Source organism: Notamacropus eugenii, chromosome 3, assembly GCF_028372415.1.
Source record: "Notamacropus eugenii isolate mMacEug1 chromosome 3, mMacEug1.pri_v2, whole genome shotgun sequence".
Taxonomy (NCBI): domain Eukaryota; kingdom Metazoa; phylum Chordata; class Mammalia; order Diprotodontia; family Macropodidae; genus Notamacropus; species Notamacropus eugenii.
Window position 1 is genome coordinate 280,232,623 of NC_092874.1, and position 23,277 is coordinate 280,255,899.

General features: G+C 39.2%; 1 long non-coding RNA gene across 1 annotated transcript in view; it reads left to right on the forward strand.

Moving 5' to 3' along the window:
- LOC140534529 (uncharacterized) overlaps positions 1 to 23,277 on the forward strand; it is a 769,311-nt gene that overhangs the window by 625,263 nt on the left and 120,771 nt on the right. Inside the window, exons 12-13 of the long non-coding RNA XR_011977353.1 lie at positions 6,899 to 7,104; positions 8,049 to 14,077. This is a non-coding gene — a long non-coding RNA (uncharacterized lncRNA). The remainder of the gene's footprint in view (positions 1 to 6,898; positions 7,105 to 8,048; positions 14,078 to 23,277) is intronic.

Sequence of the window (23,277 nt, forward strand, 5' to 3'; positions counted from 1 at the left end):
ACCTGGGTGAGAAGGGAGCAGGGTCCTCCCCTAGCTCTGGCCCCAGGCTGTGGTAGTAGCTGCAGCAGCAGCATCCATTTTTGGAGCCCTCAGTCTAACGACCCTGGGGGAATTAAGTAGCTGATCTGAATCTCAGCCCTGAGTCAGACCCTGGGATAAGTAAGAGTGCTGGTGTGGTGGAGCTTGTGGACCTCTGGAAAGTGAATTCTACTTGCAGATACTGAGCAGAAAAGCTTTGGTGGCTCCCAGACCAGAGGGCATGCCAGGAGAGGAGTAAACTCCTCTCCCTTGATTGTGCCACCTTGAAGGAACTGATAACTTACAAGTCCCCAGAGTATACCCTCCTCTTGACAAAGGACTCAAAGGTCAAGTAACTAGCTGGGAAAAATGCCCAAAAAAAGGAAAAAAGTAAGACTATAGAAGATTATTTCTTGGTGAACAGGTACTTTCTTCCATCCTTTCCAATAAGGAAGAACAATGCATACCATCAGAGGAAGACCCAAAAGTCAAGCCTTCTGCATCAAAATCCTCCAAAATAAATATGCAATGGTCTCAGGCCATGGAAGAGTTCAAAAAGGATTTTGAAAATCAAGCAAGGGAGTGGAGGAAAAATTGGGAAGAGAAATGAGAGTGATGCAAGAAAATCATGAAAAGCAAGTCAACAGCTTTCTAAAGAAGATCCCAAAAATGCTGAAGAAAATAATACCTTTAAAAACAGGCATACTCAATTGGCAAAAGAGGTCCAAAAACCCAATGGGAGAAGAATGTTTTAAAAAGCAGAATTAGACAAATGGAAAAGGAGGTTCAAAAGCTCATTGAAGAAAATATTCTTTAAAAATTAGAATGGAGAAAATGGAAGCTAATGACTTTACGGAAAACCAAGAAATTAAAAAACAAAACCAAAAGAATGAAAAAAATGGAAGATAATGTGAAATATCTCATTGGAAAAACAACTGACCTAGAAAATAGATCCATGAGAGACAATTTAACAATTATGTGACTACCTGAAAGCTATGATCAAAAAAAAGCCTAGACATCATCTTTCATGAATTTATCAAGGAATGCTTTCCTGATATCCTAGAACCAGGGGGCAAAATAAATATGAAAGAATCTACCTATTACCTCCTGAAAGAGATCCAAAAAGAGAAACTCCTAGGAATATAGTAACCAAATTTCAGAGCTCCCAAGTCAAGGAGAAAATATTGTAAGCAGCTAGAAAGAAACAATTTGAGTATTGTAGAAATACAATCAGCATAACACAATATCTAGCAGCTTATACATCAAGGGATCACAGGGCTTGGAATGTGATATTCCAGAACTCAAAGGAGCTAGGATTAAAACCAAGAATCACCTACCCAGCAAAACTGAGTATATTACCTCAGTAGAAAAAATGGTCATTCTATTTCATTCAATCTAGAGAAGCATGAAAAGGTAAACAGGAAAGAGAAATCATAAGGGACTTACTAAAGTTGAACTGTTTACATTCCTGCATGGAAAGATAATACCTGTAACTCTTGAAACTTTTCTCAGTATTTGGCTAGTTGGAGGGATTATACACACATACTTATATATGTGGTCTTCCTCGGCACTGAAAAATGAACACACACACACACACATACACACACACACACACACACACACACACACACATATATATATACTTATATATGAATATACATACATATAGATAGAGGGCACAGGGTGAGTTGAATAGGAAGGGATGATATCTAAAAAAATTAAGGTGTGATAGAGGAATATATTGGGAGGAGAAAGGGAGAAATAGAATGGGGCAAATTATCTCTCATAAAAGAGGCAAGAAAAAGCTTTTTCAATGGAGGGGAAAAGGGAGGAGGTGAGAAGGAAAAACTGAAGTTTACTCTCATCACATTTGGCTTAAGGAGGGAATAACATTCACACTACATTTGGTATGAAAATCTACCTTACACTATAGGAAAGTAAGGGAGAAAGGGGAAAACTGGCATGAGGGGATGATAGAAGGGAGGGCAAATGGGAGAAGGGAGTAATATGAAGTAATCACTTTAGGGGAGGAACAAGATCTAAAGAGAGAATTGAATAAATGGGGGCAAGATAGGATGGAGGGAAATATAGTTAGTCTTTCACATCCTGACTATTACAGAAGTCTTTAGCAAAACTACCTGTTTATAGCCTATATTGAATTGCTTGCCTTCTCAGTGAGGATGGGTTGGGAGGAAGGAAGGGACAGAAGTTGGCACTCAGAGTTTAAGGAATGAATGTTGGTTTTGAATGCAACTGTGAAATTAGAAATATGGGGTATAGAAATCTATTTTGCCTTACAAGAAAACAGAGTAGATGGTGATAAGGGAAGCAAGAGGTGTGATAGAAGGGGGACCAGATTGTGGGAAGGGATAATCAGAATGCCTGGTATTTTGTGGTGGGAGAGGGGAGATATGGGAAGAAAATTTGAAATTCAAAATCTTGTGGAAATGAATGTTGAAAACAAAAAAAAAAATAAAGTGATATCTTCTTCAGCATTTTTTGGGTCTCCTTTAGCAAGCAGTTGACTCACTCTCATTTCTCTTCTGATTTTCAAAATCCTTTTTGAGCTCTTCCATGGTCTGAGATCAAGTAATATTTTTCTTGGAGTCTTTGGATGTAGGAGTTTTGACTTTGTTATCTTCTGTTTGTAAACTTTGTTTTTGTCACCAAAGTAAGATTCTGTAGTCTGATTCTTTTTCCATTTTTATGCTCCTTTTCCCAGCTATTTACTTGACTTTTAAGCTCTTTGTTAAGTGAGGTTGGGGGATGCATTGTCAGCTCTTTGATCCCCCTATGATCTGTGGACCTACAGCTCCAAAAATAGCTGCTGCCACTGCACTTGCCCCTGTTGATGTCGGCGTGGGCTCATCCACCCCGTCTCCTGCCCTGAGGCTGGGGCCTGACCACTCTACTCTCTCACACAGGCCTCACATGTTTTTTCTACTGACTTTCCAATTTGTCCATGGCATTTTGGGATCATTAAGTCTGGAAACCTGAGCCCTCTCCCCCCCCCCCCCACCCCGTGCCTGAGTTTCAGTCCCTGCAAGGCCTGCTCAGGTCCAGTCAGTGCCATTGTGACCCACACTGGACTGTGCTCTGCTCCCAGTGTCGTGGCATAGAGGCTGTCTTCGGCTGAAGATTTATTTCACTCTTTTATTCTGTGGGTTTGGCAGCTCCAAAAAAATTTTAGAGTCATTATTTAGAGGTATTTGACTGAGTATGTGGGGAGAGCTCTAGCAAGTCTGTGCTGTTACTCTGCCATCTTGGCTCCAACCCCCCACCTACTTTCTACATAAAGCTTTTTCTGATGCTCACCAACTGCTCGCACCCCTCCCCCAATCATACCTATTTTGCATCTTATAGATGTATTTTTGTACATCTATAAGATGGAAGTTCCTTGAGGACAGGAACAATTTCGTTAGTATTTGTATTTCTTTGTATTCTCCAGTGTCTAGCACAGTGCTGTGCACATAGGGGACATTTAATAAATGCATGTGGATTGATTGATAGTAAATCTTAGGTGAGTCTGATAATTCTTGACAAAGTCTCCATCCAACAGAATGCAACAATCTCATAATTGGTAAAAGTGTTAGGCATTTTCTAGTTTAATGATCTGTCTAATGGAGAGGTACATAGTATAGTTGAAAGAATGCCGGATCAGGAGACACAGGATCAAGGTTCAGACCCTGGATCTATCTCCTGCCATTTGAGTGATTTTGGCAGGCAGGCCGCTGGCCCCTTCTTAGCCGTATCTCTACCCTCATCAGTTTCCTCATCTATAAAATGAGAGGTTATGCTCAATGACTTCTAAAGTCCCTCCTAGATCAAAAGCTGTAATTCTTAGGTATGAACCTTATATCTGCTCTTTAACCTTCTCTGCAAACAGCCATCCAACTTTAGAATAGAAATTCTTTGACAGTAGAGATTATTTTATATATTTTTTTTTGCTTTCTAGTCTTTTCAATCATGCCAGATACATAGGAGGTACTTGATATTCATTTGTCAACTTACTGATTCATTCATTTATTCAGTAACCTCAAGTATTGGGGAACTCATGTCACCATGGTACATGTTCCAAGAAATAGGAAAGCTCCAGATGAGATTTATCCAATCATCCTCTTCTTCCTGGAGAGTACAACAAATTCAATTTGTTCTTCCTAAAAAAACTTATCATTATTAAAATAAATGGGTAGGAGGGAAGACATTAGGTCATCGAGCTGGAAAGAACTATAGAGATGGTTTAGTCCAATACCTTATTTTATAGATAAAAAACTGAAGCCCAGAGAAATGAAGTGATTTACCCAAGGTCACTCAAAAAATTAGTGATGAGATATCTAGTGACCCATCTGTCCCTTCTTTAGTGATATTACTGAAGTTTAGGTAGGGGCAGGGTATATTGAGGAATGAGGTAATGTACCTTTCATCATCATAATGATAGATACCACAGCTCTGGTATACATTATGCAAAACTTAGCAAATATTAAACAATTTATAAATGCAGTTATTGTAAGGGTTTAGAGTAAAAAGAGACCTGAGTTCGAATCCTGCCTCTGAAATTTAAGGAGACAGTGTGGTGCAGTGGAAAGAATTCTGCATTTGAAGTCCAAAGAACTGGGTTTCAAAACCCAGTTCTTCCATTAATGAACTACTTGAAAGACTTTAAGCAAGGCATTTAGTCACTCTGGTCTCACTTTCTGTATCTGCAAAATGAAAAAGTTGAACTAAATGGCCTTTAAGGTTCCTCTCAGCTTGAGTTCTAAGATCTGATGACCAAGTCCTTAACTCCCCTAAGCTTCAGTTTCTTCAGCTGTATAACAGGGATAGTAATAGCACCTGCTATGTACCCAGGGTGGTTGTGAGGATCAAATAAGATGGTATCTGTGAAATGCTTTGCAAACCTTAAAGCAGTTTATAAATACCAGCTATTATTAATAATCAACACAGGTTGTAATAATTATACATCAACCAATTCTATAAACATTGTTCCTAAACTTTTACATGGGTTTTATGCAACTTGCCATTTTTTTAAGCTATTAGCCCACCCCGATTACTCATGGACTTTTTGTGTAAATTGCTAGCTGCATTATTCCTACAACAGTCTGAACAAAGAATTCTTTTCAGGGCCAAGAGTTTATTTGTAATCCATCTCTAGCTTCATGACAAGAATTCAATATATTTAATAAGGAGATACAATCTTTGTGAAGAACTGAAATTCTCCCAGGATTACGGTAACCTATGACTAGGATTATTCATGTAGCAGCATTATTAAGTGATATGAGAGTTGAAATCGAATCAGCCCAACTTTGAAAATTCATCTAAAGCTCTGTTTTAATTGGGAGAAGCTTGACCCAATATGGCACTGCAGTAAATTACGGTTCCACACAGTGGCCAGGCTCTCTGTGCCCTTGCTTAATTAAGGGTTAATCTAAAACACCCAGGTTTCCATGGGTTGGATGTTCTTTGATCGTGGCCAGCCAAGGCTACTTGGCCCAGGACAATGGGCTTGCCTTGGCAGAGCAGATGAAAATTGAACCAAGTATTAGAAAAGAGTAAGGGAACAATGCCTAGGACAGATGTCTCATCCCCCAACTAAAACAACCCAAGAGAAAACGTTCTGGTAATGACCTTTTATGCCTAACAGGCTCCGACATCTGGAGCAATGTCAGCAATATTAAAGCCTTTTATGAAAGGATTATGTTTTGCATGATGAGTGTTTTAATATGAGGGCTGTAGGTAGTGGCAAAACAGAACTACATTTAACTGGGGATAATTACAAGGGTTCAAGCAAAATTATTTCCTCTCGTGCTGCTCTGTTGACATAGGAAAATAATTTTTTAGAATGTTCATTCGGCAACCTCTTGCTAACCTTTGTTGGTTTTAATTATTGGGGGAAGTGCGTGCCACACATGTGCCTCAACTACCTTTTCATGTCGGCCGTTGGTAGCAAGGAGCCACTGGGAGCTCGGAGGGGAGCGGCTCTTCAGCCAATCTGGGATAAAAGGGGAAAATGGAATCACTATGGAAACTGCAGGAAGGATCTAAAAAGCTTTCTTTCGAGAATAAATGTCTGATGTTTGTGACGGGGGGGGGGGGGGGGGGGCAGTGAAGAGGTAGGGGGGAAGAAGAGGGGGAAATTCATCAATCTGTAGGATGCTTTCGCCACTGATCCGTTATCGCCGCAAGTGCCAAGTCTAAGCAGGCTGACCTTAGCTTTTATTAAGCGCTTTCTGCTCAACCGAGAGTTACTATTCAACAGGAGAAAAAAAATCTGCAGTGCTCCTAGGAGGTGTGTGTGTGTGTGTGTGTGTGCGTGTGTGTGTGTGTGTGTGTGTGTGTGTCTGCGTGCTCGGGAGCGTGTCTGAGTGGGGCGTGAGGGAGAGAGAGAAACTCATTTGTTTGAAAATGGTTATTTTTCTTTCTTCTTTTCTAGTTTTCTTTTTCTACTCTGTATCCTGATGGAATAATGGACTCATGTGCAGGTGTCTGTGTGTATGGATGTGTATTTCTCTTTAGAAATCCAACAACTCGGGAAACCAAATGTAATTCAGAAAACTATGTTTCATCCTCTTCCATGTCTGACTTTGATCTAACATTGAGGGGAGGAAAAAAAAACAACTCAACCCAACCCTTGCCCCTCTCCCACCAATCCCCAAGCTGACAAATAAGAAGGAGAGGCAGCTGCCCTCCCTCACTTCAGCACCTTGGGCCTCCAGGAGTGAAAAATGAAAGTGATGATGACCAACCAGAAGAGCTCTAGCGAACCTATTTAAACAACGGGCAGTAACAGATACCTGTCTCAGTGGAGGCGGCTCCCAGCATCACTGAGAATCCCTAAAGGGACTGAATCTTTTTTTTTTTTTTTTTTTTTCTGCTTAAATAGGGAGACTGTTTGACAGCCCGGCTGGGTACTCTATAAACACCTGTGGAAGAGGAACCACAGGACCACAGAGGGAGAAGAGGACATAAAACCAATTGTTTCTATCAGAAATCCTCTGCATTAAAGAAAACACCCTTCTCTGGGAGGAAGAGGAGGAAGAGGAGAAAAAAGAGGAAGAGAAGGATGAGGATGAAGACTAGGACATCCTAGTAAGTAGACCTCTTTCTGTACTGCATCAGCACCATCTCTGTTTGTCTTTGTCTTAATTAAGGACCAGTCAATCCTTCCACTGGCCAGATCTCCTAAAGATAAGGACCGGCTTCTGGACATAGGGCAACTTTGCCACATTTTTTTTTCTTCTGAATGCATTAGAATGTCAAAGATTGATGAGCATGGTAATTGATTCCATATCGTCATGCTGTATTTAGACAATTATAAACACTGCTAATCTAATGTTTCAGGGCACTTATGAACAATTAGTGATCCCACGCTAGATTCATGCACGTGCATTGGATGGTAAGGATGAAGTAAAAACGTTGCCACCAGTATCCCGTGAATCTAAATATGACTGTTTTAAACAATAGGATGACTGGAGAGGAAAAAAAGAAAACAGTTCCAATGTTCTTCAAGTCAAATGATTCCAGCAGGGAAAACAATAGAATTCTTTTAGTAGAGAGCATGTTTTAAAAATTGAAACACTTTATAAAGAACCTAAGTTATTTTATTATGAGGTGTACTTCCAGTGTGAATGCAAACATTACCCCCAATGTTCATTCCACGTGTCCTATGAAACTGATTTGTGATGTGTTTGGTCAGCTTGTAGGGATGGGAAAAGAATAATAGTCTTAGAAAGTCATAGGAACCTGTGTATGTGTCTCTCTTGTGGCATTAACACAAAGCCACACCAACACAGATATCCATTTAAAAAAAATTTCAAAATGACTCATACATATTGACTTCATGGCAGTTTTTGTGCATGTAATGAAAACCAATTATCTGTGGAGAAAATTTGACTGTGAAGGAAATTAAATTGGTTTTTAAAGACTTCCTTAAACAGCAGTAGCTAGGGAGAGGTCCAATAACACTTTAGCTCTGAATTGTAATGGTTTTGCCATATTAATAAATCATGCTTTATCCTGACTTTTATCGAAAGATGTGGATGGGGAAGACTGCACACGGCAGGATGAAGACAGAGGGGCTGGTCTTTGCTGCGGCTTTCATGTCTCAGACTACTCTACCAGTGGTCCAGGCACATTGGAAGACACTCTGGCTGGGGGGAAGGTAAGTCCAGACTGGCTCAACAATGAAAATCAGTTAAGATGCAGTTAGCCCCCCCAAAATGGTAATTGCCTTGTAATTGACAGGTGGAAATGTGTTCTAGGCTATGTTATAATTTGGAAAGGTAGGAGGAAAATATTTTCAAAAAAATCTCTCTGGCCCCTCCTCCTGCCATTGTGTTTACCAACTTCCATTAAAAAAACAAAACAAAACAAAAAACTATTGTTTTCAGCATCAGATCTTTTAGGTCATTTAGAGAATTAAAAAAAAATCATTGCCCATTATGTCTGGGAATATCTAGGAATAAAGGGGATTTTTTTAAAAACATGGAAAACATATTGTTCCAGTTATACAAACAATGCAGATACTTTTTCTTTGTTTCAGTCCAAGATGTTAACATTGACTTTTCTGTATGTATTCAGTCACAATGCTAACTGTCCAGTAACTAGAAAAAGAAAAGAGGATAAAGAAATGTGTTTTACCCAAATAAGAGACCTTGGCCTCCAAAACCAAAGTGGTGGATCATTCCTAATTCCAAAACCTTTCCTTTGATCCTTTCTCAAGCAGGAAATCTGTCAGGTTCTTGTAGCTTTAAGAATTTGATTAGATGAACTCAATGAGATTTCATTGATCCATACAAACAAACTTCATACCTTTAGCACTTGATTTGACTGAAAGAATGGGGAAAGTGCCGGTCTGTTATTTCTAACCAAACCAATGTGATGACCCCATAGGTTAAATATTCTGGGGTCTTAATGTACCCAAGCTGGATAGCTGCTATCACTACACTTTTAAAATATAGAGTGGTTTTTCAGGTCAGTTCCATGAGAACTGAGCCTTTGAAACTGACAGCTTTCCAGGGCTGCATTTGTCTTACACATATACACAAAGACTCAGATACTTTGCCATGAACTTTATTCAGGGTCTTAAATATTAAAATAGTCTAGTTAATTGCAGTTTACCAAGTGCCTCAGTTCTATGACCAAACATTTCTTAGGCTCACGGCTTTTGGTAGGGAGACACTTTGATAGAGAGACTGGCTGTGTGACTCTGGGCAAGTCACTTGACCTCCTTCTGCCTCAGTTTCCTCATCTGTCACATGAGGATTATAATACCACCTACCTTATAGACTCAAGAAGGTAAAATAAAATAATATACATAGAACATTTGGCAAACCTTAAACCACTTGCAAATGCTAGCTGTTTTTATATTATCCACTGAAATACTGGAATTGGAAAATAAGTTGTTGGTTCCCTTCCCACTAAGAAATTACATCTTTCTGTTTTATGTCTATATCCACTTTTTCTGAAAAGCACATTTCTATGAACTGAAATAACTCTTACATGACACTGATGATTCAGAGCCTGAAGTGGGTCCTCTAAAATAAATGCTTTCTTGGTGTTCTTTTCTCCAGGACCATGTAGTCAAACCTTGTTTCTTTCTCATTAACAAGCATCATGTTTTAGTTGTTCATAGTGTCTTCATCCAGGATCCAAATTTTACTTTTAATCTCTGCTCAGAGAGCAGAGATAACACAAGAGAAAAAATTTAATTAGAATTTTAATATATAATCCTAGCTGCCTGAGATTTATCCACAGAGGTGGCCTCCAAAACTATAGGAAGAGGTGAGGTGACTTTTTTTTTAACGAGCAGGAGGAGGATTACATTTATACGTACATATATGTACACATATTCCATATGTATATAACTAGCAAGAGTGAGTTTTTTACAACATGAAAACACAGACCCTTGGTAACTAATGGATACCTGATTCCAGAGTGTGACTCTCCTTGTGAATGTGTAGTTGAAATCTAATATTCTAACTGTTTGGTGCAGAGTTTCCAAAGCTAAAATTCCCAAACATGACAATATTATGTAATAGAGGATAACCCATTTTATGTGCACTTTCCCTTTGGGACACATCATTTTAAATCTTTTAGTTCAAGCCATGCAAATTCAAAGAGGGAACAAATGCTCAGCCTCACATGAGGGGAAGCAATCACAGATTTTTTGCTCCTGCTAAGAAGGAAGGAGCCAAACTCTTATTTGTCTTATTTCTTAATCATCTAGTACACGAAACATTTTTGGGGGGCAAGAGGGGAAAGGGAGTGGTCTGTGGGTGTGTGTGTTTTTTCCTCTTTTCATGAAATAAAAGGATCCTTATTTGAAACCAGAATTAGGAGATACAAAATATACTTAGAACTTGTTCTTTGACTCTCTGCTATCCTTATTCCTGAGGCCAACAACTATTAAAGTATAAGTTGTAAGTTTGAAGTTGTTTGTATGTTGAGGGGTAGAGGGTAGGAAAATGACAATGTCAGAACAGAAGCATGAGGATAGGGAGATAACTAAAATCTTGGGATAAACACTGGCCTCTTCTCTCATTGATCACACTCATGAAGGCATAGATACATATATGTATACACACACAAACCTTTGGTGGAGAGTGTGTTCTTTTATTATCTGTTACTTTTGCTAGAGTTGAAAACAATAATAAAATAAGATTAGTTCATATTCATATAATTCTTCAGAACTTTACTGGAACGTCACTGGAACCTCACAACAACCCTATAAGATGGATGCCATTATTATCTTCAATTTACAGATGAGTAAAGTGAGTCTCAGAAAAGTTAACTGGCTTACCTAGAGTCATACAGGCAGTATGTATATCAGGTGGGATTCAGACCTAGGTCTTCCTGACTCGTGAACATACATCCCTGAAAGAATGAACCCCAGTTGTTTTAGAGTTACTAGTCATATCAGCACCAGTACCAGGGGATGCTTGTCCCCAGCTAGTTTGAGTCAAGAAGCTTCATTTGGGGGTGCATCCAAGGCTGAGCTGTGTGTCAGGGATGGTGGGACAATTGGGAGATTCATGATAACAGTGCCTGGGTGGGATCTTGTTCCAGTGTTCAGGTCAAAAGTAGTCAAACCCAACACTGATCACATGGCCAACTGCTACAGCTCAGTCATCTATTTTTCTGACAATACAAGAGACAATTACATGAATTTGCAAGAAAAACCTGGTCATGCCCTCCAGGTGCATTTGTAACTTCCCCTTGTGGCATTTTTCCTTTTATTTCTTTCTTTGAATCATCCCTTTCCATTTAAGATAAAAAAAGAAACAATGCAAGCAAAGCGTTTTATAAGCTGTCCAGCACTGCATAAATATCATCTATTATTATTATTATTAGGCATAAGATATTTGTCTATTAAAAATGTCCCAAGAAGGGAAATTGTTTCTTGAGCATACCACGATATATGCCTTCAAAGCATCAAAAGAAAAAAATAAAAGAAGAAGCAGTTTATAGCACTTAGAGTGAGAATGAAAACTTCCCTCATGTATTATTGCTTCCTGGTAGGGACGGATGAATGCTCTTTGTTTTTCCTTATTTCCCTTTCAGGTTGGTTTGTTTCTATAAGTATGGAATTTAAGAGAAGTTTTACTCTAAGTCTAAAGTGTAGAGTGTGCTTTAAATATTTAACTTCTATTTTTTTTAAAGTCACTACTTAAATGCTTTTGTGTGTACATTTTAAAAATCCTCAGGTCTGTTATTAGGAATCCAGGTGAAATTAGTATGACACGCAATGTTTTCAGAGTTGGCTATGGAGGTGGAGAAAAGGGGGGGATTTTCTTTAGGTTTTTAAAATGAAATTTGAAACTCTCATGGTGTGTAATGACTTGTGGACCCCCTTGACCTCTCCCCTCTTCTTCTCTCCGCTCTGGCAGAGGAAGGAAGGGAAAGAGAGAAAGGGGGGGGGGGGTGAATTAATGAACAAATAACCAAATAAAGTGAATCTAAGTTACTTTAAGAAAGCTGTTCAGTGATGCACAACTATGTAGTACAGGTGTTATTGTTGTTAACTGGCATGCATGGTTAAACCTGCACTCAATGCATTGCATATTTACCCTGTGGCTTTGAAAAGTGAGCCCTGGATAAGTGCAGAAATTGTTTGACAATGGAACTTCATGGCCAACCTATATGTGTTGTGTACCCAAAGTCAAAATATGGACTGTATCTGCCCAAGCAATGGGAAGCAATTCATCAGGACTGAGTCTTTCAAAGTCCCAAACATTTCTTTCCCTATCATAAGCTACCTCTCCTCTCCTCTCTTCTCCTCTCCTCTTTTCTTCTCATCTTCCTTCCTCTCCCCTCCCCTCCTTTCCTTTCCTTTTTTCTTTTTTTGGGGCTATTTTTCTTTAGCACTTTAAACAAAGGTAGAAACCTCCTCCTTTCAATATGCTGACCAATGTAACTTGAATGAATATAGAATACTAAGAATTTTTTGAGTTAAGCTAAAAAGTTACTTCCAGGTTAAAGAAAAAAAAAAAGTCTGATGATAAAAAATATAACTGTCTAGATACATTGGGATCCTAGGGAACACAAGTTTTCTGAACCTCCTTAATTAGACTGTCTGGTTAGGCATGTACTTTGGGAGAGGGGGGAAGTTAGAAGGTGGGACAGATGCTGGTGTATGTTTAATATTTATTTGCATGGTTTTCTATGAAGCATTTGGTCTCCCAGAATGTGAAGGTTGGGACCAAAGAGACCAGTAGTAACTCCTCTCAGAAAAAGACCTGTTTTCCTCTGTAGTTGAATGGAGGGAATGGAAAAAAAAAAAGTGGAATGGGGTTGTTGATCTCTGGGAAAAATTATGTGATCAAGAGACTTAGCCAAAAAACTCTGCATTTCCATGTTTTCAATGGTTCAGAGGCCCAGACGCCTCTGGGAGAATATTTTGGGGTAATTCTTGTTTATATACCATTTTCTGAAAAATAATCATGGCTTGGTTGTGCTCATTGGTGTCTCATTTACAAATTGGATCGTCAGTGAAGGTAATGAAAGCAAAATTTCTCCCTGAAAATATAAGATATTTGCAGCAAAATTCTTTTAAAAATAATGTTTAAAAACCCACATTTTTATAAGAACAAAAGCAAAATCTCCACCCTTATGTAGAGCTCTTTCTCTGCAGTCAACTACATATATGAAATGACTTCCCCTTTCCCAGCTCCTGTGGGTGATTATGAGACCTTTGTGCTGGACCAAAAAGTGCTAGTAGATAAAGAGTTAAAATGAAGGCAGGCTCACTGGTTTGCTGAGATCTGTCAGAGTCTGACTGGCTGGCTACATATCTGTCTCTGGAACAATAGATACCTGCATTCTGCACGGACTGCTGGGCAGCCACTAGCAGCCCGGAGAAGGTCCGCCTCTGCCAGAGGTTTCTTAGTAAGAATCCCTAATGACAGGCCCACTTTTTAGTGGGAGAAAAAATCTGTCTGCTCTCTTGATGAGGGACAGGACTTTGATCCTTTCCATTCAGCCTTGACTTGGCCTGAGGTTTTAGGTTCCCAGTCTTGAAGTTAGCACTCTCTCTCTCTCTCTCTCTCTCTCTCTCTCTCTCTCTCTCTCTCTCTCTCTCTCTCTCTCCCCTCTCCTCTCCTCTCCTTCTCTCTCTTCTGTCTTTTTCCTCCTATCTCTCTCCCTACTTTCCATCCTCTCCTCTCTCTCTCTCTCTCTCTTTCTCTCTCTCTCTCTCTCCCCCCTCTCCTCTCCTCTCCTCTCCTCTCCTCTCCTCTCCTCTCCTCTCCTCTCCTTCTCTCTCTCCTGTCTCTCTCTCCTTTTTCCTCCTATCTGTCTCTCCCTACTCTCCATCCTCTCCTCCCTCTCTCTCTCTCTCTATCTCACACACACACACACACACACACACACACATACACACACACGCACACACACAATCTTCCTACCCACCCCTCCTCACTTCTCCACTCGGGGCAGATCACTATCACAGCTGTAACTGAGGCAAGGAAACCGTAAACACAGCAGACCCAGTCTCCATGGTGGCAGGAGGGGGCACTGGAGGTGACAACAATGGAAAAAAGACCTTTCTTCTGACAAGTTTTAGGTAAGAAAGACTCTTTGTACCTTTAATTCAATATGCCGAGAGTCCTTACTGATTTGTTAGAAATGGTGTGGTCTCAAATGTGCCTTTGAATAGCAGTATTTTATCAAGGAACTATCTCTTCCGTTCTGTTCCGTGTCTGCAAACCTATAATCTCATGCTTTGTGCTACTCTAATCGCGGGAGGTAGGAGTGGAATCCAGGCAAGATCTCTGCTGAATGGAGCAGTGATCAATTTCTCTGATATTCACCAAGCAGTTTAAATTTCTAATGGTGAGGGGGTTCTATTTAAGGATGCTTAATGCATGTACCCAGCTATGGTCAGGGCAGCCAGCATCTAGCAGCACTGTGGAATATTAAAGCAGTGTTCTCTCATCCTTAATTTCTAATTATTTTTACACTCTTAACTGTACTGGGGTCAGAGACTTTTAAAAATTAATGAGAAGCCCTGCTGGGTTCGAATGGTCCTATCTACGTGAGCTGCTGCAGAAGGATGAAATTATATTATTCTATTTGTTCTTGGAGGTTTAAGCTTTCTTAATTTGAACCCTTTGGGTTTGGAACACTCTCTATTAAACTGGAGTTTTGGGGTGGGGGAAGACGTGCATTATTTTGACAGCTTAGTTCCTTATTTCGAGTTCCCAGGTGAGTTTTAGAAGGAGAGAGAGAGCACCAAGGTGAACGTAGTGCATGATGAAATTCATAAAATGTTCTCCCCATTATTATGATGCCCATGAAGAATGCATATACTTTCCAGGAAATGCCAGATAATGAATGAAAAAAAGAAAGGCAAATGTATGTTCTTCTAAAGCAACTAGGAAAATTTTGGACACGAGGAGCCTGAAAAATTGCTAGAAGAACAAAGAATCTAGCCTAGCCAGTACGAAGAAAAGAATTCTTTGTCACCCCAAAAGGGGGAAAAATACTAGGGATGTGGAGTCTAGGGGTTAAGTCATTTTGCATCCTCCATATTTCACACACACAAAAAGGACCCCATCTCCCCTCATTTGCAGGGTGATCCTCCCCTCCCTCCCATCACAAAAAACCAAAACCACAGCATTCAAACTTTCATCTCCTATAATGAAAAAGCAGCCTTGTGCATGTTTAGGATACAATGCATTGTTCCAATGAGGTGGAAAAGGAAGGTGATTTGGAATACTTGGAATAGAGAGTGAACAGGGCTCAAGATACATTGGATCCTGGGTTTCCCATTTACAAGCTCCTTTCTGAGCTTCCTGTGTGATATTATCATGCAAATCCAGGAAAAGCAAGGGACAGCAGCCCTATGGAGATTCGATTTACTTTGAAAGTTGTTCATTATTGGAGGGATGAAGGTTATTTATTTGATGTGATTCAAAGGAGAGAGATGATTTTTTCATTGTGGAACCCTTTGTCATGGGTGCAGGGTGATCTAATCTTTTTAATTTTGTCTTTCACACCAATGGAGATGAAAAGAGATCTGAGCTCATTTGTTGGTTGCTAGGTCCTCCTGGAGCCCAGAGGACCGCTCTTGGTTGCTATGGCCAGACTGACCCCAATCTATACAGTTTTAGGGACTTAAGTAGTCCTTTCTTTTTCACTTAGGGGCATGCACCTTGATTTATGTCCAGAATTGCTCCTGGATGCCTTTGTCTGCCCGTGATAAATGGTGCTATGCAATTCATCAGTTCTTACAAGTAAACACTGCTGTCCCACTAAAAATATGTTTTGTTCTGAGTTAATGGTATGGAACAAGCTAGCCTCCACAAACAGCTATCTTTTTCTTATGGCGGGTCCACTGTCACTTGGAGTAAAGCAGAGGACATTGGGGGTCTCTTTCTCCTGCATTTGACCACCATCTAACTGATGCCCAGACTGGGATATGCTTGTACACTGACAATGAAAATTCCCTCTTTACCTTGGTCTCCCTTTAGAACTAAATGGAAGGTGCTTGCTTCCTGAACCTCTATGTGCTGTATAAGATGGACAAAACAGCCAACCAACCAAAAAACTCAGGAGTTTTCTTGATTGAGTTTTGCCTCACACATTATTATTCCCAGCTGCTTAAAATAGAAGCAGGCAAATGTGTGGTGGCTGGATGAAAGATAACCAGGCTGCGGTTTCCATTTGAGATAGGTCCTTTGAATAGGAGCTCTATCTCATCTTAGAGCCGGGAAAGACTTTTTTTCTGCTTGTGTGATACCTAATGGTGCTTGGACGTCCCAGTATTATGGAGACTTGTTAGAAAGGAACCCATGTGATTAAGAGGCCGTGGAGTACAGAGTGGCATTCAGCAGATGAGGGAGATTATATTTTCCCCTGTTCCATTAGAAATTGTTAATTTATGTTGTCGTGTGTACATACTTGGCTAATAAGATAATGATGACAGAACAGATATTCAAGAAGTCATTTCTTGCTTATAATGTGCATATACTTATTTCAGCCACAGAGATGGTTGTGGCGGGCTTGGGTGGGAGGGGGGGGCATTGCTATTTATTGAGCAAATGATTTTTATTTTAGGCTGACTGCCATAGATTACCTGCAGGGAAAAATAGTTTTCTAATAAGGGGGAAAAATTCCTAATATGAAGATGATTCCCTCCCCCCCTCATTGACGGTAGCTTTGTGAAACCTACAGCCCAATATTATTAATTGAAATTTTATCCTTGAGTAAATATCAACATGAAAGTCTTTTCAGAATACTTTTTAAAATTAGCTTTTTAAAAAAAATGTAGAAAACAAAATAATCAGTTTTTCAAAAGTAAGTCAATTTCAAAACGGAGACTTTTCAGCAAGAATAATGAAGGATAATTCCTTGGTGGTAGGATTTTTTTCTCCCCCACTTAAAAATGATCATCTTTATTTACTTAAGGCAATACTGAGTCTCTGAGATGAGTAAAAGTTATTTTCATCTGCCTAATCTACTTTTCATTCATGTTGTTGCCAATTTTGAGAAGAATCAACACCTCTCTGAGTGCTTACTATTTTGACAGAACATATTGAAGTCAGCCCTCCTGTGTTGAAAGCTTTGAATAAAGATTTACTACTGTAGGAGTCACCAAAAAAAAGGTTCAGGACAGGTTAGACAGGTAACAATTGTCACTGAAATTTATTTCCAAAGAAACTGAATTTGGAAGATGGGGCTTGGGGTGCGGGTGAATTTTAATGTAAGTGGGGTTTTGTTCAGCTTGTGGCTGGATTAGAATGGCTAAGAGCAGCTCAGGTTTTCAAGAAGGCAATACTGTACGTGGGTCATCAATGATCTAGGAAATACTTAACAGTAAGCACAGGAAGATATATGGTGCTATAGCCATGAGTGTATAAAATAGAATGCAAATTTCACATTGGCATTTGCTCAAGTGTTATTCCCCAAGATTATAATGGGCTTTGCATAGTTATAAATCAGTTCCCTGAAATGATTAAATTCAGACACTGAAGAACCTAGGGAAAGGGCCTATAATGGCATTCGCACTTTAAGGGGTAATAGGAGTGGAGTAAAACATTTTAATGGCCGTTCTGTAATATCTCTTTCTAAACAGAATGTTGTTAGGACTCATTCTAGCTAGCTTTCAAGTGGTAATAACACTGAGAGTGGGGGTGGCTGGTAATTATTTCTACCTGGATGTTTCTTTCTCCTGCCTGACTCAAGTTACTTCAGAAAAGTCTGCCTCCATTTGACTCAGGCTAGAAAGCTTTATTGACTTCTTGAAGATGTGCAGATCATCACTAATGCTGCAGACAATAGGTGTATATCCCTCTTTTATTCTGATATTACCTTGTGGAAATTCCCTTTGTGGGAATTATATGGCTGTAGCAGGGAGGATTCTAGAGTGTGTGAGTCTGAGCTATAGGGAGCCAGAAAAAGAAGAAGGAACAGCTCCTTGATCCCTCTTAAAATTGATTGTACCCTTCTTCCTTGTTTTGTCATGTGTTTTCCCTGTTTAAAAACAGATTAAGTCATATATATATATATATATATATACATATGTATATATATATATATATATATGTATGTATGTATATCCTTACTTATCTATGCAATGGTTTTTAAAAAAAATCTATATTTATGGGTAAGGGCATAAATCACGCTTAGATCACATCACCAGCCTTACCCTAAATGTCTGAGCACCCTGATTCCTTCTGGAGATGGACCCATAAATAAGATCCCAGTGATACAGCTTATAAAGATTTAGCCCCTTGGGGGAGTGGAGTTGTGACTCCACGTCATACCAATTTTCATGCAAAATAAATGGAAATCCTCTTGAATATCAATTCTGGGGAAGTTCCACAAAGCCATTCTATTCTAATCAGATATTGGCTATTAGTGTGGGGGGGGGGAGGTGAAATTCAAGAAACAAATATGTACATCTTTGAGGAATCCTTGAACTAAGCTGGACTGTAAAATTGTTGTTGAGTTAATAAGCTGCCACCATGCTTGGACGCCATTTTAAAATGATTTATTATAGTGGCACTGATAAAGCCAACCCCTTTCATTAATTGTTGATTTTCTAGCCTTGTTCCCCAGAAAAGTTTCACAAATGTCACCAAGCTGTACCATAATCATACTTCCCTTCTGTAATTAATCTTTCCCTCCAAATACCATCGTGGCAAGATAAAGAGAGAGCTCAATTGAGTCATCATTGCGGTTCTGCTCGCTAGAATTTAATTTCTTTTGTCTTTTCGGAGGAAGATTCCTGTCCGACCCAGACATTGATTAGAACAGGGTAATAAACCTTGGAAGCTGTTTGACCAGATGACTAGGTTGTCAAAACAAGCTTGTTTTCCTCATCTGTAACATGAGAAGGTTGGACTCAGAGACCTCTTAGTTTCTTCCAAATCTATATCTATGTTCTTATGATTCTCTCTTCTAATATGTTGATTAAAATTTTGTTTTTTTTTTTTTTTTTTTTTGCATTGGAGCTCTATTAACCTCCCCCAGAATATTTTAGTTTTTAATAAAGTTTACAGTAATGATGTATACAATAACGTAGTTAAGTTTACAATAATGATGGATGCTAGTAAGTGTTGTGGACATTTAAAACAGAAACACACCAAAAAAGATCAGTCATAAAACTGTGGTGCTTTGAAAATATCTGAAGCTTTGTGGAAGTTTTCTATTGACGGGCCAAGATATTGGCAACCCTTTGCAAAATGGCATCTATGAGATGGTGGGCTTGTCAAGGAATAATCTAGTTGGCCAGTTTGCACATATTCCCACGCCAACTAAAGTAGTCTTTAAAAAAATTTTTTTTAAGAAGTTAATGTGATAATTTCCGTATTACTCTGTTGAATTCTTAAAAACAAAGTTTTGCAATCTCTAAATCAAACTAGTGGGATGTATGAGCATGACTGTACGCTTCGTATTCTAGGGGTTTAGCTCTATTGAGCACAGCAGGGTATGTGGTGCATAAATTCTAGAATTACATATGCCAGACTGACAGTTGGGTTTATTCTCTAAATAAGGTGTACAAAAAAAAAAATCTCTAAGAGAGGTCAGTGGCCTGAAAAAAGGAGGAGAAAGCAATATCAAATACTCTTCTTGCTTAGAAAAATCAGAAAGAATTTCCAGAATTGTCAGTTTCTTCAGAGAAAAGAAAGTAGTTAGCAGATACAGGTCAGGGTTCCAGAATATAATTGAGTTCCTTATAACTTGCAGGATTGAAAATAGTATATCATAGACAGTCTGGAGAAACTGAGTTTTGAGGAAATGTTGGATAATAGAAGAGTTCACTGACTTTTCATGAAGTTGAAGAAAGGTCATCACTTGACTATGACTATCATCTAATTTATAAGAAATGTTTGAATGTAAGGGTAGATGGGGCAAGTACTGAGTATATACCAATATAGCATTATTAGTCATGTTGAATAAGTGAAGGAGCAGCCATCTCATGATGTCACTGAGTGACCTATTATTAATTGTGTTATTCTTTGAGTATTAATTTAGTAACTTAGCAGATATCACAGGCATTCAGGGCAGGGTAGAAAAATCCCAGAGAAGGAGAGAAGAAAAGAAAGAGTGGTGAGAACATGCGCCATTGGAAAGGGCACTCACTTTGGCATCAGAGGGCTTAGGTTTGAATCTTGGCTTTGTTATTTCTTACCTATGTGATCTTGGGCAAATCACCACCTCCCTGGAACTTCATTTCTTCCTTTATAAAATGAGGACTAGATGACCAAAAAAACAAGAATATGGTGGAGTTGACTGAACCAACTCAACAGACTTGATTGTTAAATTTTCAGTGGAAGTATTTGTCCCTTGGAAATTGGCAAACACTACAAATCAGCGCTTGATTTATTGTTTTGTAGATTGCCTAGACTTCAGAAAGTGATGGAGAAAAATGTTAATAATACAGATTCAGCTTTTAAAATGTGTCTTACTTCATTTTTTGAGGAGCTGGTTAAACCTTTACCATACACACAGTGCACACAACTGCACTGCCTATAAAGGTCTCTTTGAGTTCCATACCTATAATCTTAGTATACGTTGTAAGAGATGGTAATGTGACTTTATCTCAGTGACATATCCTACATGCATCCTTTCCTTTCCATTTTCTCTACAACTATTTTAGGTTGATATCACCTAGTTAGTGCCTAAACTATTTGCAGGCTTCTCTACGGATGAGGTATCCTGGCCTCCAATCTCCGTTTCTTGATTCTAACATTGCTCCTTGAATTTTATCATGCTCTTTTGTTCAGAAATGTCTAATGGTTCTTCACCGACTACAGGATAAAATTCAGTCTCTGTTTTCGTACTTAACATGGAGATATAGAATCTTGAGAGAGTCATCTAAGGCCTCACTTTCCTCATCTATAAAATGAGTTGTTGGGACTGATCTCTAAGGTTTTTTCCAGCTCTCAATTTAATGATCCTATCTATGTTCATAAAAAGTCTTCAGCCTGACTTTTTGAAGTCCTCCACTGTCTTGTGCCAGCTTACCTTTCCAACTTGTTCATGCTCCAGATTTCTGACATGAACCCTGCTCCACAGAAGCAAGGCTGATCTATCCATATCCCCCAGATTTAAAAAAAAAATCCTCTTGCCTTTGAACATGCCATTTCCTCTACATGGAATAACACCTTAATTCCACACTCTTAGAGCCTCATAATCTTTTAAGTCCAGGCTAAAATCCTTATATACTCAATGAAGCCTTCCCTGATTGTCCAGATCTCTCTCCCCTCCTTCCAATCCTTTCCCACAGATATTTCAGCTTCTTTCGATCATAGTATTATAGACCTAGAGCTGACAGAGATCTCAGCTAGTCGAGTTCTCTAATTTTACAGATGAAGAAACTGAGACCCAGGGAGATAAGGTGTTTTGTCCAGACCTACAGTGGTGGAAAATATCAGAAGTGGTTTTTGACCCCAGGTCCCTTGATTCAGCAGCCAGGGATCTTTCCACAAAGCCACACAGCCTCCTTAAAAAGTACTTATTAATTATGCCACTCATTTGACTGTCCAGTTATTGAGTTAGCTATTCAAGGGTAAATGTCTCTCTAAGACCAGATGAGATAATACATACAAAGCACTTTGTAAACCTCATTAAATTGTTAGCTATTATTATTAGTAATAGAACTGAGTTACAGAGTAAGTTCTAATTAGACTTAGTGAAGAGTTTTTCCTCTCTGGAGTTCCCCACACCAGAGAAATCATAAGTTCACCCCTTTCTACTGCCACCTCAACTAGTTTATAAATCCTATAAGGGCAGGAGCCACATTTTAATTTATTCTAAAGCACCTAGCACAGTGCGTAGTAAATAGGGAGTGTCAGTAAATAATGGTTGATTTATTGATGGGCACATTTGGAATGCTGTTATGAATTCATGTTTCCAACATCAAAGCTCAAGTAAGAGCATTACCTTACTCACCCCCCCCCCCAAATCTTGTGAAGTGTATCATTATCCCTATTTTTAAATGAGAATCTTAAGCCAAAAGTGCTAAAGGTCACAAAGCTAAGTAAGGGTATGAACAAGAATTTGAACCCAGCTCTATTGGACTCCCATTACCCCAGGGAAAGTTGTAAGTAAAGGTGAAAGCTTTGAAGACACTTGTTTTCGATCATGACCTCATTTGGGGTTTTCCTGGCAAAGATACAGGAGTGGTTTGTCATTTCCTTCTCCAGCTCATTTTACAGATGAGGAAGCTAAGGCAAACAGGGTTAAGTGACTTGCCCAGAATCACACCACTAATTAAATGTCTGAGGTCAGATTTGAACTCATGATGAGTCTTCCTATTTCCAAGCCCAAGGTTCTGTGCACAATGGTGCAAACTCACTGTCCACTGGGGAAAGTATATCTGTGCTTTTCTTAGTTTCAGAAAACAGGGGTAAATTGACCAACCTGTCTCTCCTCTGTTATCAATCACCTTGCCATTTCTCTTCTTAATACCAGAGCTGGAGGCTCTAACAACACAGTTGGATTTCAACCATTGGCTCATGCAAAGACCTATTTTCAACCCTGTGGTTCAGTTTCCTTTTACACTCAACTCCCAGCCTTATTGCTGTGGTGTAAATTAGCTTAAACTTTGGGCTATCCAGTGGGGGAAAAGTGTACCAATCCACTTGGCTTAGGAATGATGTAGCTTCAGATATCTGCTGTGAAAGTCTCTGGTGCTCCAGAGCTATCCTAAGTAAATAAGACAAATTCACTCCTACCCATCAAAAACCTTAATGCCTGTCTACTGTTCTAGCACAGTACCAGGTAAGAAAACCTAGCAGGAATCTCTTTGGTCCATTCCCCTAGTGCATTGTCAATATGGAATCCTATCCCAGGATAGGATCTAGGGGATAAACTTTAGAAGGTCCTCCAATCCAACCCCCTCATTTTACAGATAAGGAAAAATAGATCCAGAACAGGTAAGTGACTTGGCCACAGTCATATAGCTAATAAATGGCAGAATCAGGATTTGAACTCATGAGGTAATGGTAATGGTGAATTCATTAATTGGCTAATTTGGACACTCTTCTTCAGGAGGTCTTAATAAATGTTGGTTGATTTGTGGACTGATTTTGATTCAGTTCAAGTCATATTTATTCAGCTTTGACTGTATGCAAAGAGCATATATTTAGAGATATATTTAGATTCAGAGCATGTTCTAGAGATCATGTATGTGTGTTTTGGGGGAAGTAGGTGTACAAAAGTATGTAAAACCTTGTACCTGTCTTCATGGAGTGTACATAGTAATGGGAAGAAGAGGACATATATACATACATACATATGTGTGTGTGTGTG